The sequence below is a fragment of the Camelina sativa genome, chromosome 15 (genome assembly GCF_030686135.1).
Source record: "Camelina sativa cultivar CO46 ecotype springtype chromosome 15, ASM3068613v1".
NCBI classification, from domain to species: Eukaryota; Viridiplantae; Streptophyta; class Magnoliopsida; order Brassicales; family Brassicaceae; genus Camelina; species Camelina sativa.
In genome coordinates, this window is record NC_141894.1 from 15,611,547 (window position 1) to 15,627,313 (window position 15,767).

At 34.1% G+C, this 15,767-nt stretch overlaps 1 pseudogene; it reads left to right on the forward strand.

Moving 5' to 3' along the window:
* Positions 1 to 3,248: 3,248 nt before the first annotated feature.
* Positions 3,249 to 4,514, forward strand: LOC104746953 (putative F-box protein At3g23950 pseudogene; annotated as a pseudogene).
* Positions 4,515 to 15,767: the final 11,253 nt, after the last annotated feature.

A 15,767-nucleotide genomic window follows, 5' to 3' on the forward strand; every position in this document is an offset into this window, starting at 1 on the left:
AGATATTTATAAAAATAGAAATGTTTATATTGTATAATTATGATATTTATTAATAAAATTTATAGAATTAACATTTATTTTGACAAAATTATATGAAAAGCCAGTGACTTTAAGAACAAAATAAATTTGTTTATTTAAAATAAAAAAGCTTACTCATGAAAAGTTAAATTTTAATAGTCAAACAAGTTTTTAAAAGCTTTTAATACTATATCTTTGTAGTCAAACAAACATATATATCCAAAAATATATCTTTCTTTTTTAAAAATATTTATATTATATTTCATATAGAAATATATCTTCATAAAATTAATTTCCAGTTTATTACAGTTTTTAAACCCGATTTTTTTATTTAGGTTTTGGGTTGGATATTCGGCGGATACAGTTTTTATACCTAGACCTATATAAACCTAATGATTTCTGGATTATAATTCTATAAATATTTGTAACCTAATTTTCTTTCAACCCCACAATATCAATAACATAATCTATTTTGTTTTCTGCTGCCGCCCAGTATAACAGCCTCTTTTGTACTTTTTGTCTTTTTTCCCAACAAAAATCAGGTAAAACTCCAAATTTTTCGTTTGTTCGTTACAATTATAGCGAGCATTCAGTATTTGGATATAGATCTATGAAACTCTTCTCACTATCTAAAATGAGCATTCAATCTTATATAATCTTATATAATATGAGAAGGTTTTTATCAACTTTTGCTAAGGAGATGACACTTGGCTTACTATATTTCTGATATCTGTATTTTTTTGTTTGGACCTAATTAACTATAGTTTAGATCTAATTAAATACAAGCCCATAAAACCAAAAAAAAAAAACCAACAACATTCCTTCCTCCCTTCTTTAATCAGAAACATATGCAGCCCCAAGAATCTAAAGTCACCTTATATCATTGTGTGGTTGGTTTCATCTCGGAACTATATCAACATTAAATTAAATTTATAGGTTTGAATTCTTGGGTTTAATTTAAGTAAGATGGTGGGATGGTATTATTTAAGTAAAAATAGTTTAAATTTTTAAAAAATTGTTCATATAAATTAAATTTTTGAGTTTACTTTTTGAAAAATCACGTAAGATTGTGAGATGGTTTTGATCTAATTCTATAATTATTTTGTTCGATTCACACTTATTATTTCAAACATCATGGTATTTTTGAATTAAAATTTATAAGTTTTCATATTAGGAATTTCAGAATAAATTATGAACATAATCAGTTATGTTTTTATTTGAAATAATACCATCCTTTTATGCATTGCCTTATATCTACCCACTATTTTCCTCAATTTTCATTTTTGTTTATATTACTTCTCATTTTTAGCTTATTATTTCGAAACAGTTGCGAATTTATGATCACTAATATTTGATTTCAATCCCTTCTCTCTCTTAAAGGCTCAAACATTCTATAAGTTTTCTAAAAACAACCTATTACCATACAAACACATCCTCTTTCGGACTATTGTGAAAACTAAAACATTTACTTTCTATTCTATCCTCGATTCAATCTCCAACGAACAACAAACACTGATAACAATAGTATCGTTGTTTGAATCATCCGTTTTTGGGAAGCTCCTAACTTTAGAAGAAATATTATCTTACTAAGTCTTGAATATTTTTTCCACAAATGTAAATTATATTTACTATTGTTCATCTTTTGATGATTTATGCAATCATTTTAAAATATTTATAAAAGAAAATAAATAATTTCATGTGTATTTGATTTTAAAAGAATTTTTATATATAATGATGTTGGACGTCAGATTCTTAGAGCAAGAGTTGAAAGAAACCTTACTATATTATATCATCTAATAATAAAGTAAAGTTTTCTTTGAAAAGCTCCAAAAGATTGTCATTTGATGCTCTCTTCTTTCACAAGTTTCATTTTGTTTCTTTTAATTTATAGTGTAACAAATTTATTCAATTGAATTTACATAATAAAATTTTCACTTAACAAATAATTTGATGATTAAATAGTTTAAGGATATAAGATTATAATATTTGGGTTTCATAGGATAATGTCGAGTAATAATTGGCTGTTTTATTTCATACTATAATATAAATAATTCACATGATCTTGATATTACATTATTTTATTTCATTTTCAATCCATTTAAAAAAACTATATATTTTGATAATATAATTTCTATATAGCTAAATGAGAATTGAATATTTTTTTTTGATAAAGAGATAACTGTATATATTTCTGTTTAAAGAGAGAAGTGAATATATATTTAAATTCATGATTTGATTAGCTAAGATGTCCATTCATAGATCTATATTTATAATATATAACTCTTGAATATATATTTAAAACAATAGACAATTTTAGTTATTAATTCACAATAATGTATTTTTATAAACCAAACACATTTTTTATTAACTTTTCTATTTCATCTCATCAATCCAATATTTTTTACTAACTCTCATTTTTGTAACTTTCATAATATTTATAGTAATGCAATGAATGATTAATAATAGTATTTAGAAATATTACATATATAAGAAAATATATTAATACGTAATTATTGCATATCTATAACTCTCATATAGTTTATGTGATTCCTCTAACAATGAAATACAACTTCTGTTTTAATTTAGTTGTCGTTATAGGTTTTCAGTGAAAATGTTTGGTGAATATTTCAGTTTTATCTCTGCTGTTTTAAAGTTTTGACCAATGAAATATTTATAAGATATATTAATAAAGGATAAAACAGACAATTTAATATATAGTTTTTTAAATTTGTTTGAGAAAACCTTAAACGACAAGTAAAAAACCGGAAAAAGTATTATTAATTACATTTACTTAATTAATATAAAAATTAGTGCATTTATTATCTAATTAAATAATAAATTTTCCATATGCTCTTAACTACAATTTCTCTTATAAATAGAAAGATACACATTTTACTAATCCTCATATTTCAAATCTTACATAATATTTTTATTTAATTAATATTATTTTAACTAACAATCTCCAAAATTACAAAAAATATATCTAAAAACAACGTAAACTATATATATATATTTGGATATAGATATCTCTATTCCGCATGAAAAAATATATATCGTATATTGTATTATCTTTATTTATTTGTAGTTTTGGTTATTTGTTCGTTTAGTTATGTTAATTATTATACACATGAAGCGATAAATCTCAATGTGTTTCGATTTTTATTATACCAAAAGCATTTTCTTGTTTGGTCTTATGTAATTTATTAGTTATATGTTGTTTGTTTGCAGAAATGGATATTCCTGAAGTGGCGTTTGTTGTCTTGGTGCGACTTCCGTTGAAAAGCATTGCAAGATTCAGATCAGTGTGCAAAGAATGGAAAGATTTGATCGATTCAGACTTCTTCCGAGATCACTTCATCTCTCGCAACTCATCTTCTTCAATCTCGTGGTCAATCATTCAGATGCAACCTCACAAACTGACACTTGAAATCGTGGGTCATCATGGATGCAAAACATGGGGACTTGCTCGTTCTCCGGGATCTTTCATGAGTTTCTTTGTCGAGAAAGCAATCAAGAAGCTACTAGTCTTGGCTTGCACCGATGGATTGGTCTTGCTTTACGCAGAAGCTACCGATGAAACTCCTATGTATTACGTTGGAAACCCTTTCTTTCAAGTGTGGTTTCGAGTCCCTCTCCCTCCTTTTCTCTCTTTGGGAGATCTTCAGAGATTACGGCTGCATGAGCGTTTCAGGGACACTGGATTCGTTACCAAGATGCAGAGTGGTATCGTTGTGAGTTACAAGGTTGTGTTGGTGATGACTCACGGTGGTACTAACGTCGGTTTTGCGATTTACTCATCTGATACGGGGACGTGGGAAACTCGACATGTGACTTGTCCTCTTCATCATTGCTGGTTTAGTCACCGCAAGTCGATTGCTTTGAATGGGATGCTTCACTGGTTTTCAAGTCTCAACTCTTCTTTTATGGCCTATGATTTCTATGGAGGTAATGTTGATGATGAGTGTCGTATCATATCTTTCCCCGATAGTGGAAAACATGATGTGTTACGGCGTTTTAGCAGAACCTTTACAACCTCGGAAGGGTCGATTGTGTATTTCAACGCGTACGGTGAAAATGAAAACCGCACGTTACGGGTTTGGAGGCTGGTCAAGTATACTGATAGTCCTGAGGACGCGTGGCAGCTCTTATGGGAAGTTAGCTTGGTTTCTATGAATGATTGGTTAGGTATTGATTATTTCCCGGTGGTGATGCATCCTTTGAACTCTGAGATCATCTACTTGTGGTGCATGGACAAGAAAGGCATGGTCTTGTTCAACTTGAGGACACTAGCGTTGAGTCTTCACAAGGAAAACGAAGACGATAGCAAGTGTATGGATAGTTGCGTCTTGAGTTTTAACAGATGTAGCGAGTACATGGAGAACATCTGTGGCTACTTTTTCGCATCGTTTAACGGTTGTGGTCCTAACCAACTCCTTTTTTCACAGTATGTTCTCCCTCGTTGGTTGCACCGGCTCCCTCGTCCTCCACCTACTTAGTTTGACGGAAATAGTTACAGATTAGTGACGGAAATTTAGATAATAGATTTTCTAGCTATAAAATCCAAACTCATATCTTGATTAACTCACATCTTGGATTTGTTTCTTACTTATCAATTTATCATGTTAAGAGCGGTTGACTACTTTGCTTTTCTAACTTTAAACAAGGGTTGGTAGCAAATTTTGATTTTTTTTTTGAATATGAGACGACTTGTGTTGTGTGAGTTTGATCAAGATTATGTATTTTCATTGTACTGATAAGAATAGCTTTTTGTAGGTCTAAGAGTCATCCACGGTGTACTTACTTACTTAGCAACCAATGTTTTTCTTGGTTTGTGATTTGCAGAGTCTTCAGCGGAGTCGAAGGAGTGGAGATGGAAACTGAGCCATTGTGCGTGAGTCTTGCCACTAGCATGATGTAATCTAGTCAGCCATCTTTGTGATCCACATGGTTTGTTTGGGATTTGTGCTCGTGGTGCTTGGACTCAATAGGTTTAGAATATCAGATAATTTAAACATCGATAGGTACACGCAAGGTCTCTTGGAGAATCATAAAGGGCTCACCGAGGACTACTGGCCTCTCTATGTTGTTGATGGTGGGATTGGAGTCTTTATTAGTTGGGTTTGGTCATTGCTTCTTGGCTCTTACGCCAGTGAGATGATGAAAGTTTCTGTTCACATCTTAACTACCTATCTAGCTGTAGTTAGTGTACTATGTTTCTGGTGCAGACAGTTCTTCTGGGGCGGTGCATTTGCCGTCGGAGCTCTGTTGCAGTTCTTGTATGTTATTTCACTTTTTGACAGGTGCGTGCATGGTTATAAATATTATTGAACCAATATAGTTAACTTGGTAACACTTATCACAGTTATCATATTAGGAATGTTCATATATGTAAAGGAAGATTTGATTAACACAAATCTCTCCTATGATTTATTCTCATTTACTGTCCGTATATTCTCATTCCCTTATATGTGAATATGTCAGTGTATATATTGTACTCTCCATGTCAATAATAAACACATTCAATCTCATAATCTCTTATGGTATCAGAGCTGTTAGCGATACCGCAAACCAGAATCTCAAATTTTTTCAAACCAGAATCTCAAATTTTTTCTTTCTCTTCTCTTCGTCTTTCTTTTCTCCTCTTCCATGGCTGCTGAATCTATCACTGTGTCCGACAACCCTACTCTCCTCAGCGTCAATATGACGAATGTCACTCGCCTCACCACGACGAACTTTCTCATGTGGAGCCGACAGGTTCATGCCTTGCTCAATGGTTATGCGCTTGCTGGATACCTTGATGGATCCAGCATTCCACCATCTCTCACCATCACTTCTGATGTTGGTGTTGTTTCACCCAACCCTGCCTTCCTCCTATGGCAACGTCAAGATCAACTCATTTACAGTGCTCTCTTGGGTGCCATCTCTGTCTCGATTCAGCCTATCCTTTCCACGACGGAAACCTCTGCTCAGATCTGGAAGAAACTCTCGCTCACCTACGCAAATCCCAGCCGTGGTCATGTCCAGCAACTGCGTCAACAAGTTCGCCAATGGAAGAAAGGCACCAAAACCATCGATGAGTTTGTTCAGGGTCTTGTGACTCGTTTTGATCAATTGGCGCTTCTTGGCAAGCCCATTGATATTGAAGATCAAGTCGATTACCTTGTTGATGGTCTCTCTGAAGACTACAAGTAGGTTATCGATCAGATTCAAGCCCGTGATGTGTCTCCATCACTCACTGAAATCCATGAGAAGCTGTTAAACTATGAAGTCAAACTCCATGCTTCGGCCACCGCTGCATCTCTTCCAATCTCTGCCAACCTGGCTCGCCATCATTCTACCCACAACAACAACAACAGATCTGCCTACCCTCGCAGTCAGTTCCGCAACAACAATCATCATGGAACCAATCCTTCTCAGCATACCTATTCCCCACATCCCGATTCATCCTCTTCTCGTGGCTATCAGGGTAAGTGCCAGATCTGTGGCATCTTTGGGCACAGTGCCCGCAAATTTCCTCAACTTGGCAACACTTCCATGCCTCGTGCAAACTATGCTGGCGTACCCAACTCTGCGAACCCTTGGCTTCTCGACTCGGGCTCCACTCATCACATTGCCTCTAATCTTGTAAACCTTTCCCTGCACCAGCCTTACAACGGTGGCGAGGAAGTGGTTGTTGGCAACGGCAACGGGTTATCTATAACCCACACTGGTTCTACTCTTTTACCCTCTCCTTCCAAACCATTGCATCTCCATAATGTTCTGTGTGTTCCTCAAATACAAAAGAATCTCATCTCTGTCTACAAACTATGCAATGGTAATCAAGTCTCGGTACAATTTTTCCTTTCATGTTTTCAGGTGAGGGATCTCAGCACGGGGACCCTGTTGCTCCAAGGGAGTGTCAAGAATGAGCTTTACGAGTGGCCTCTCTCGTTGCCTTTCGCTTCTATCTTCTCCACAGCCACAAACAACATCAAAACCACCATCACCGATTGGCCCTCAAGACTAGGCCACCCATCTTATCCTATACTTAAAAATATTATCTCATGTTTTTCTTTACCGCATTCTGGCTCTCTTTCACAACCACTGCCTTGTAGTGATTGTTCCATTGATAAAAGCCACAAATTATCTTTTTCACAAACCTCTATCAACTCTACTCGCCCACTTGAATACTTATTCACAGATGTTTGGATGTCTCATGTTCCTTCTGTTGACAATTATAAGTATTACCTTCTTATAGTTGATCATTACTCTCGATACACCTGGCTCTATCCCCTAAAACTCAAATCTCAAGTAAAAGAAACTTTCATTCGTTATACTGCTCTTGTTGAAAACAAATTTCAAACAAAAATCGGGACCCTATTCTCTGATAATGGTGGTGGATTCATCGCTCTCCGTGACTTTCTATCCTCCAAAGGAATCACCCATCTTACCTCACCACCCCACACACCTGAACACAATGGTCTTGCCGAACGTCGTCATCGACACATTGTCGAAACAGGTCTCACTCTTCTCACCAAAGCAAAAATTCCTACCTCTTTCTGGCCATATGCCTTTGCTACATCTATTTATCTTATCAATAGAATGCCTACCCCAAATTTATCTCTCCAATCCCCATTCCAAATACTTTTCAACTTCGTTCCAAACTACAGCAAATTAAAAGTCTTTGGCTGTCTGTGTTTTCCTTGGCTTCGACCTTATACCTCTCATAAACTCGATTCACGATCCCTACCCTGTGTCTTTCTTGGATATTCTCTAAGCCAAAGTGCTTTTCTCTGTTTTGACCCCAAAACCAGTAGAATGTATGTCTCGCGACATGTTTGATTTGATGAAACCTCCTATCCCTACCAGCAACTAATCACACCCATCACTACTCCACTTCCTGACTCCACGCCTATATATCCAAACCATGTCGTCCCTATCACTCCTCTGCCCCCACTCGTAACTGCTCACTCTGCTCCGTTGGAGACTCCATCGGCATCCTCGGACTCGGATTCGTTACCTGCTGGCTCATCACCGACCTTGGCACCACCGCCATCTCCAACTCCGGCGGTCTCGTCGACTTCCCAGAACTCCGACTCATCCTCATCTCCCTCGTCGTCGGCTCCTCTTTCTGCTACATCGTCGTCTTCCAATGATGCTAATCACGAGAATCTTCTAAGCCCAGCTTCACCAACGGGCCCAACAACAACAAATTCTTCAACAAACAATTCAGGCCCAACAAGCACTAAATTTTCTCCGGCCCATTCAAGTCCAACAGCACCAACACCCACCAATTCGTCTTCTTCGTCTCACTCCTCGGCGAATCAGGCTCCGATCGTCGACAATCTCCATCCAATGCAAACGCGCGCCAAGAATAACATTATCAAACCCAATCGGAAGTTTTGTCTCACTGCCACTGTCTCCGCTGCTGACAGTTGTGTGAGCCACGCACAGTAACTCAAGCTCTCAAAAATCGATGGTGGCGAGGCTCGATGTCTACAGAATTTGATGCACAGGTACGAAATCACACTTGGGATCTTGTTCCCCCTCCTAAGGATGCCAATATAATCGACTGCAAATGGATTTTTTGCCTCAAGTATCTACCTGATGGCTCACTCGACAAATACAAATCACGTCTTGTTGCCAAAGGATTTACACAACAACCGGGTGTGGATTATTTCGAGACTTTCAGTCCAGTAATTAAAGCCACCACCATTCGAATAGCTCTTGATACTGCTGTCAGTCGTGACTGGTGCATTCGACAAATTGATGTCAATAATGCATTCCTTCAAGGGAATCTCGATGAAGAAGTTTATATGTATCAGCCTGAAGGGTTCGTGGATCCTGATCGTCCTACACATGTTTGTCGTCTCCGGAAAGCTCTCTATGGCCTTAAACAGGCTCCGCGTGCATGGTACCTTGAGTTAAAGCAGTATCTCCTCGCCGTTGGTTTCCAAAACTCTCTCTCGGATACGGCTCTGTTTTTTCTGCATCAAGGTGATCTCTTTCTCTATTTATTGGTGTATGTTGATGACATTATTGTCACTGGCAACAACACTGCTGCTGTAGAACACACTATCAAGAACCTTGCAGCACGTTTTTCTCTCAAAGACATGGGCAATCTATCTTACTTTCTGGGTCTTGAAGCCATTCGCACATCTGCCGGTTTGCACCTCAATCAACGTAAGTATACCATTGATCTCCTTCACCGCATGAAGATGCAGGATGCAAAACCTGTTGCCACACCAATGGCATCATCACCCAAGCTCACTCTTCATGGCGACTTGCATTCTGACCCGACCGCTTACAGGACTCTTGTGGGAAGCTTGCAATACATGGCTTTCACACGCCCCCGACATTGCTTATGCAGTCAACAAACTCTCCCAATACATGCATCGGCCAACCGTGGATCACTGGCAGGCAGCTAAACGTGTTCTACGTTATCTCGCCGGTACACCAACATATGGAATAATGTTTCGCAAGTCCAATCCTCTCACATTACATGCCTTCTCTGACGCCGACTGGGCAGGTGATGCAGACAACTATGCATCCACAAATGGTTATATTCTATATCTTGGCTCTCAACCCATCTCATGGTCCTCCAAGAAGCAGAAAAGTATTGCTCGCTCCTCTACCGAAGCGGAGTATCGTGCGGTAGCAAACACGGCATCTGAACTTGTTTGGGTATGTTCGTTACTTACTGAACTAGGCATCCATCAACACAATCCACCGGTTATTTACTTTGACAATATTGGTGCCACTTATTTATGTGCAAATCCGGTGTTCCATTCAAGAATGAAGCATGTGGCAATAGCTTATCATTTTATTCGTGATCTTGTGCAAAAGGGAAAGATTCGGGTCTCACATGTCTCAACAAAAGATAAGTTAGCCGACTGTCTAACTAAGCCCCTCGGTCGACCTCAGTTCCTACTTATACGTGACAAGATTGGTGTGTCTAAAGGCCCACCATCTTGAGGGAGGATATTAGGAATGTTCATATATGTAAAGGAAGATTTGGTTAACACAAATCTCTCCTATGATTTATTCTCATTTACTGTCCGTATATTCTCATTCCCTTATATGTGAATATGTCATTGTATATATTGTACTCTCCATGTCAATAATAAACACATTCAATCTCATAATCTCTTATATCAAGTCTTGATGATTTGAGTTGTTCATGTGTAGACTTCCCTTCACAATGCTGGTTCTGCGGAAAGCGCTGAAATTAGTTTGGGGACTTCCTAAGGTGATAATGGTGGCACATGCTTTCACAGTGGTCATGCTTTTGTGGATGTCTCTATGGTCTTTTGGAGCAGCTGGTGTTGTGGCATGGATTATGAGCGATGAAGGACGCTGGTGGCTTCTTGTGGTGAGTTTTATATTCGTTTTGTGTGGTATGGTGGAGAATCTTTCTCCTCATTGTGATCAATTACCACAGCCAAAGCTCTGCATCGTTATGTTCTTGGTTTTGGTTTCTAGAGTTAGTTAGTGATTGGAGTAACTTAATTGGGGATTAGGAGAGTCGATTTAATGGTTGATACTTCATATTATGAAGATCTTGAGTGGCTGAACAGATCTTCCCCACTAGCATCTGTTTGCTCAGAGCCTAATGAGATTAAACACCACTGGCAATGGCGATGGACTAACCCTTTGCCCTATGTTGACACACTGATTACAGATGCAACTACGAGTATTGTCGTCAGTTTATTCTTTTATCCTCCAACTTCTTACCTTTTTCAACTGTTTTCATATCAGGAATCCAATCAAAATGTTGTGTCTTTGTGAAGAGGATTGCCACGATACTCATAAGCATCAAGACCGGTGTGTGACAGGAGCAATTATTATAGTCCACTGTGAGTGAGATTGTTATAGTGAATCTGATTCTAAAGCTTCAGTCTGAGTTCTATGGAACGTTGAGCCATTATTTGTGTTTGTCTAACCAAAATATATATCTAATATATTCTGCTTGATGTGATTCTTTTTTTATTTTCCAGCTCTAGTTCTCCTACTCAATTCACCATTGTAAGCAAAACTCTTTCAATCTTAGTTCCAGTATCATGAATCAATGTGTGTGTGTGGAAACTATGCAGTTTGTTGACGACTTTCAAAAGTATTAGAAGCACAATGAGAAGCTGAAAAGACTGGATTCACTACAAGTAAGAAAGGCTGTTAAGGATGCTGGTGTTATTCTTCCAAAACTTTAGGTTACAAAAATTAGTTATTTATTGTATGTAATGTAACTATGTAAGTAAAATATGTTTTGTGTAACGAATGTTCTTCATAATAAAGCAATACTTTACATATATAATTCTAATTAAATAAATTTTGTAAAACAGGGGTCAATATACAAATTATATTCAATTAAAATCATATAACAAAAAAATAATGCTGTTACATTCTATAGATAACTAGATAGTTATCCGCGCTACGCGCGGAAGTTTTATTATCTATTTATTTTATTTGTTTATCCTCATCCTTATTAGCCACTAATTATTTTATTTGTTACATTCTATAGATAACTAGCTAGTTATCCGCGCTACGCGCGGAAGTTTTATTTTTTTTTTAAGTTGGGTAGTTTTGTAATATTAATTATAATATAATTGAAAATTTTGAAATAGCTATTGCATTTGTATTCAATGTCATTGATGCAGTACATGATGGTTAATCGAACAACCGCCAAAGTAGCGTAATAGAGTTGTAGTTTTGTTACCCTGAGTCCATGTAATGATTGTTTGTCTTTTTCTAGCATTGATCGGTTTTTGCTTTGCTTTGTTTCCAGTCCAGCTTATCTAATTAGAGTTTTCCTTCCACAATATTACCTCTGCATACCATTATAATTTTGTAAAGGTAAATACTACTGCTGTTCGTAAATATTCCAATCCTAAATCTGTGTTGTTTTTGTGATAATATTCTTGAATTCGTTTTATGTAGTGTGCCTCCACATTTTGACTTCTGAGGTATTTCTCCATGAGGTCTTTGTCTCTATTTATTGTTGATAAAGGATTCATATCTTGCGGCCTTAAGTTGATATTCTTGTATACTCGATTGTCTCGGGCTGCCTTTGCAAGTTGTGGTAATGCTTCCAATATATGTCTTACGTTTTTGCGGGAAACGCGAGCAATTCGTGCCATTATATCTCTGAGGATGTCATTTGGGAGTTCTTCTAGAGTGTATGGTTTTACTTGGTACATTTTTTTCTATGTTTCTTCTGAATTTTTTTGGTCATAACTTTTCATGTACTTTATAGTGTTGATCGCGTTGGAGTTATATTTTGGTATTATGGCTTAATTGTTGGTTTGTCTTTAATGTACTTTATAGTGTTGATGTGCGTTGGAGTTATATTTTGGTATTATGGCTTAATTGTTGGTTTGTCTTTATTGTTGGTTAATTGTGTGTTTTATATTGAGGTTTTATGTAGTATTGCCGTTACCTCTTCTGAGTATTTGTGTTTAGTGGCGTTTTTGTTTATTATCGATTGTGTGAATAATTTTGTTGTGTGGCTTGCTCTCAAAAAAATTTAAATTCTATTTTAAACTTATTATGAACTTGTTGGTCTATACTTTTAAAATTTAAGACATATACTGTATTGAAGTTGTTGATGGTCTCCGAATTAACCCTTTGCTCTTTTTTTTTTGTCCTAAATACTATTAATTATTATAATGTATTAAAATTAAGTAGTTTTCAGAGAAAATTTTATTTTTAGGTAATTTTTTTTTAGTGTTTTAATGAAACCACCTTTAATTTGTATAACAGATTACAATAACCTAAATGTTTTTGTTAGCAATTTTTTTTTGTCTTTATTAATGGATCTAGATGTTGTTGTTAATATTGTGGGCCTTTTTGATATATTGGTGAGAGTTGAAGGATTATTTGTAATTTTTTTGGTTGTCAAAATTAGAAATTAGAAATAAGAAGTAAAACATTTATGTTTAATATGGGCTTGTTATGAACAAATCAGTTAGAAACTGCTTAAATGGGTAAGTGTTTAAAAATAGGCCCAAAAAATAAAGAATGAGTTGCTGATATGGCAGCACCAGGAATGAGGAAAGGTAACTTTATATATATAGATTTGTAACAAATTTATGACAAATAATTTTAAAGATTTCTCTGAGGAAATTAGTCACAAAATTTCGTAACTTTTTATAACTACAAGTTATTGATTTTTTTGACGTAATTTGTAACTAATAGTTACAGAAACATGTAGCAATTAGTAGCAGTTGGCTACATATTTTTCGGTGACAAATTTGCCACAATTAGTTATAACGGTGATTTTAATGACGACAATATAGTTATAAAATTTATTTGTAACAAAACTTTAACAAAATTTTTGTTGCTACGAAATTTTTAGTAACTATATAAGATAAATTTTGTAGTGGTGAACCTTTCTATTCTATTGAAACAGTGATTCATAGGTGTTTTAGTAGCACAAAATAAGCTAACCATTAAAGATTTAGTGAAATGACGATGTTTAATTGTTTTATATATATATATATATATATATATATATTTATATTTTTTTTTGTCAACCAAACATTTAATTAGAAAATAACTCCAAGGTTGTCTAAATCGGAGTTTCAGAAACTAAAGTTCTCGAAGAGCGAGCAAGACAGTCTACCCTCATATTTGACGTACGCGGGATCCTGTTAAGAGTGAAAGTAACATATTAAATTTTAGAAAAATATACAACTTGTATTAATAAACGGATATTCATTGTAGGGTTTAACCATTTTACCATTTAAGCATTGTTGATTTGGTCGGGAAATATATTATGGCAGGTGATGCACTTGGAAAACCCCGTTGTAGCGACATAACACTAAAAATGTTCGTGAAACTTTTTATATCTGCATTTAATGTGGGATATCGATATGTATAAATGATCTCTATCATTAAGCCAACGATCGACATTTAACGTTAGAATCTTTAAAAAGATGTTTTCGTGGGATATAAATATGGAATTAATTATTCTAGGGATAAAATGTGAAAAGATTGTCGATAATATTGTTTACTCTTCCAGTGACGTTTTTAACTCATTTTTTGTTACCACGTGATATATTGTTGATTTGCCAAGAAAACATTATGGGAGATTCTCAAAAATAGCACCAAAATAAGTTTTTTTCCAAACTTAGCACAAAATCTCTAAAATTCCAAAAATAGCACCAATTAATCTTTCAAAATTAAATCCTAAATTCAAAATACTAAACCCTACATCTCAAAACTATACCCTAAATATGAAATTGGGAACCCAAACCTAAAAATCAAATTCTAAAAATTAATTTTAAATATTTTAATGTGTTAAATAGTGCTATTTTTGGAAATTTATGGAATGTGTGCTATAGTTGTCCATAAAACTTGTTTAGTGCTATTTTAGGGTATTTCTCAAACATTATTGCAACACTAGACAATAGATGCTATATATAGATTAGTAAAATAAACATAACATATATATATATATATATATATATTTATCTTTTAAACTTCAAATGATTATATTTATATTTAATGATTTTTATTGATAAATGTTTTTAACTAAAATCTCCCGCAAATATATATAACAAATAGACATTATATTCAACAATATATATGTTATATATTACTTAATTAGTAAAATAAGTTTAGTGTTTATATAGCTTTATACTCAAAAGTTTGATGTGAAAATATTTTATATTTTAAGTTTAGTGTTTATATTTTATATTTTATACATATGTTATCTTCAAATAAGTTTAGTGTTTATATTTTATATTTTATATATATGTTATCTTCAAATAAGTTTAGTGTTTATATTTAAGCTAAAGAATTTATATTTATAGAAAATATTTTAAACTAAAATTATGCACGTATGTGAGTACAAATTCTAGTTATAACATATAGTAGAAAGGTGAAGTGACCTTAGTGCAGTGCCAGGAGGTAAGTCTATTTGTAGAAGGCACCATCACACCCGGGATTGAGTCCCGGTTCCTACGAATGTAGGAATTTGGCTAATGGGCCGGCCAGTTGTGGCTCAATGGTTGACAAAAAAAAAACATATAGTAAAAAGAACTTTATACAGAAAATAGATTAAAGTATACAAAATTTGATGTGTTAAGTTTAGCATATAATAAAAAAATATATTGATAATTTTCCTTTTTGATTTCTTTTATTAGATATAAATGTATTATTTCTTAAATTTTTAACACTTGTCGATATTATTTCATCAATATAGTTACAATTGTCATGATTACTAACTTTGAAACCAAACTTTATATAATAAGATTCTGTCAATTTATATCCACAAATTGTTTATCCAAATCTAAAAAAGTCACAAATATTTTTTTACTTAATATCTTGTTATATAAAGCTTAATTTTCCATAAAGAAAAATTTGAAAATATAAAAGATAATTATAATATTTCAACAAAATGTTAAAATTGTAGAAATATAATGAACTAGATAAAGACCCGTCCGATGTGCGGGTTTAAAGTTTTCTAAATAAAATAAAATTTAATAAAAATATATTAAAATTTATAATACATTATTTATAAAAAATGTTTTGCTATAATACACTGATTTATATTCATATACAAATCTTTTAGGTATGTTACCAGTAAAAGTGTATATTTTACACCTAAGTATATTGTATATTACAAATATATTATTTACCCCCACCTAGAAAATATCTATATGAACAAATTAAGCCAACTATTATATGTCTCTTTACTTTCACTTTTGCATAGTTTCTTTAATCACTAAAATTGTTGACTCAAAAAGTATTTTGAATCAAAAATAAATTAC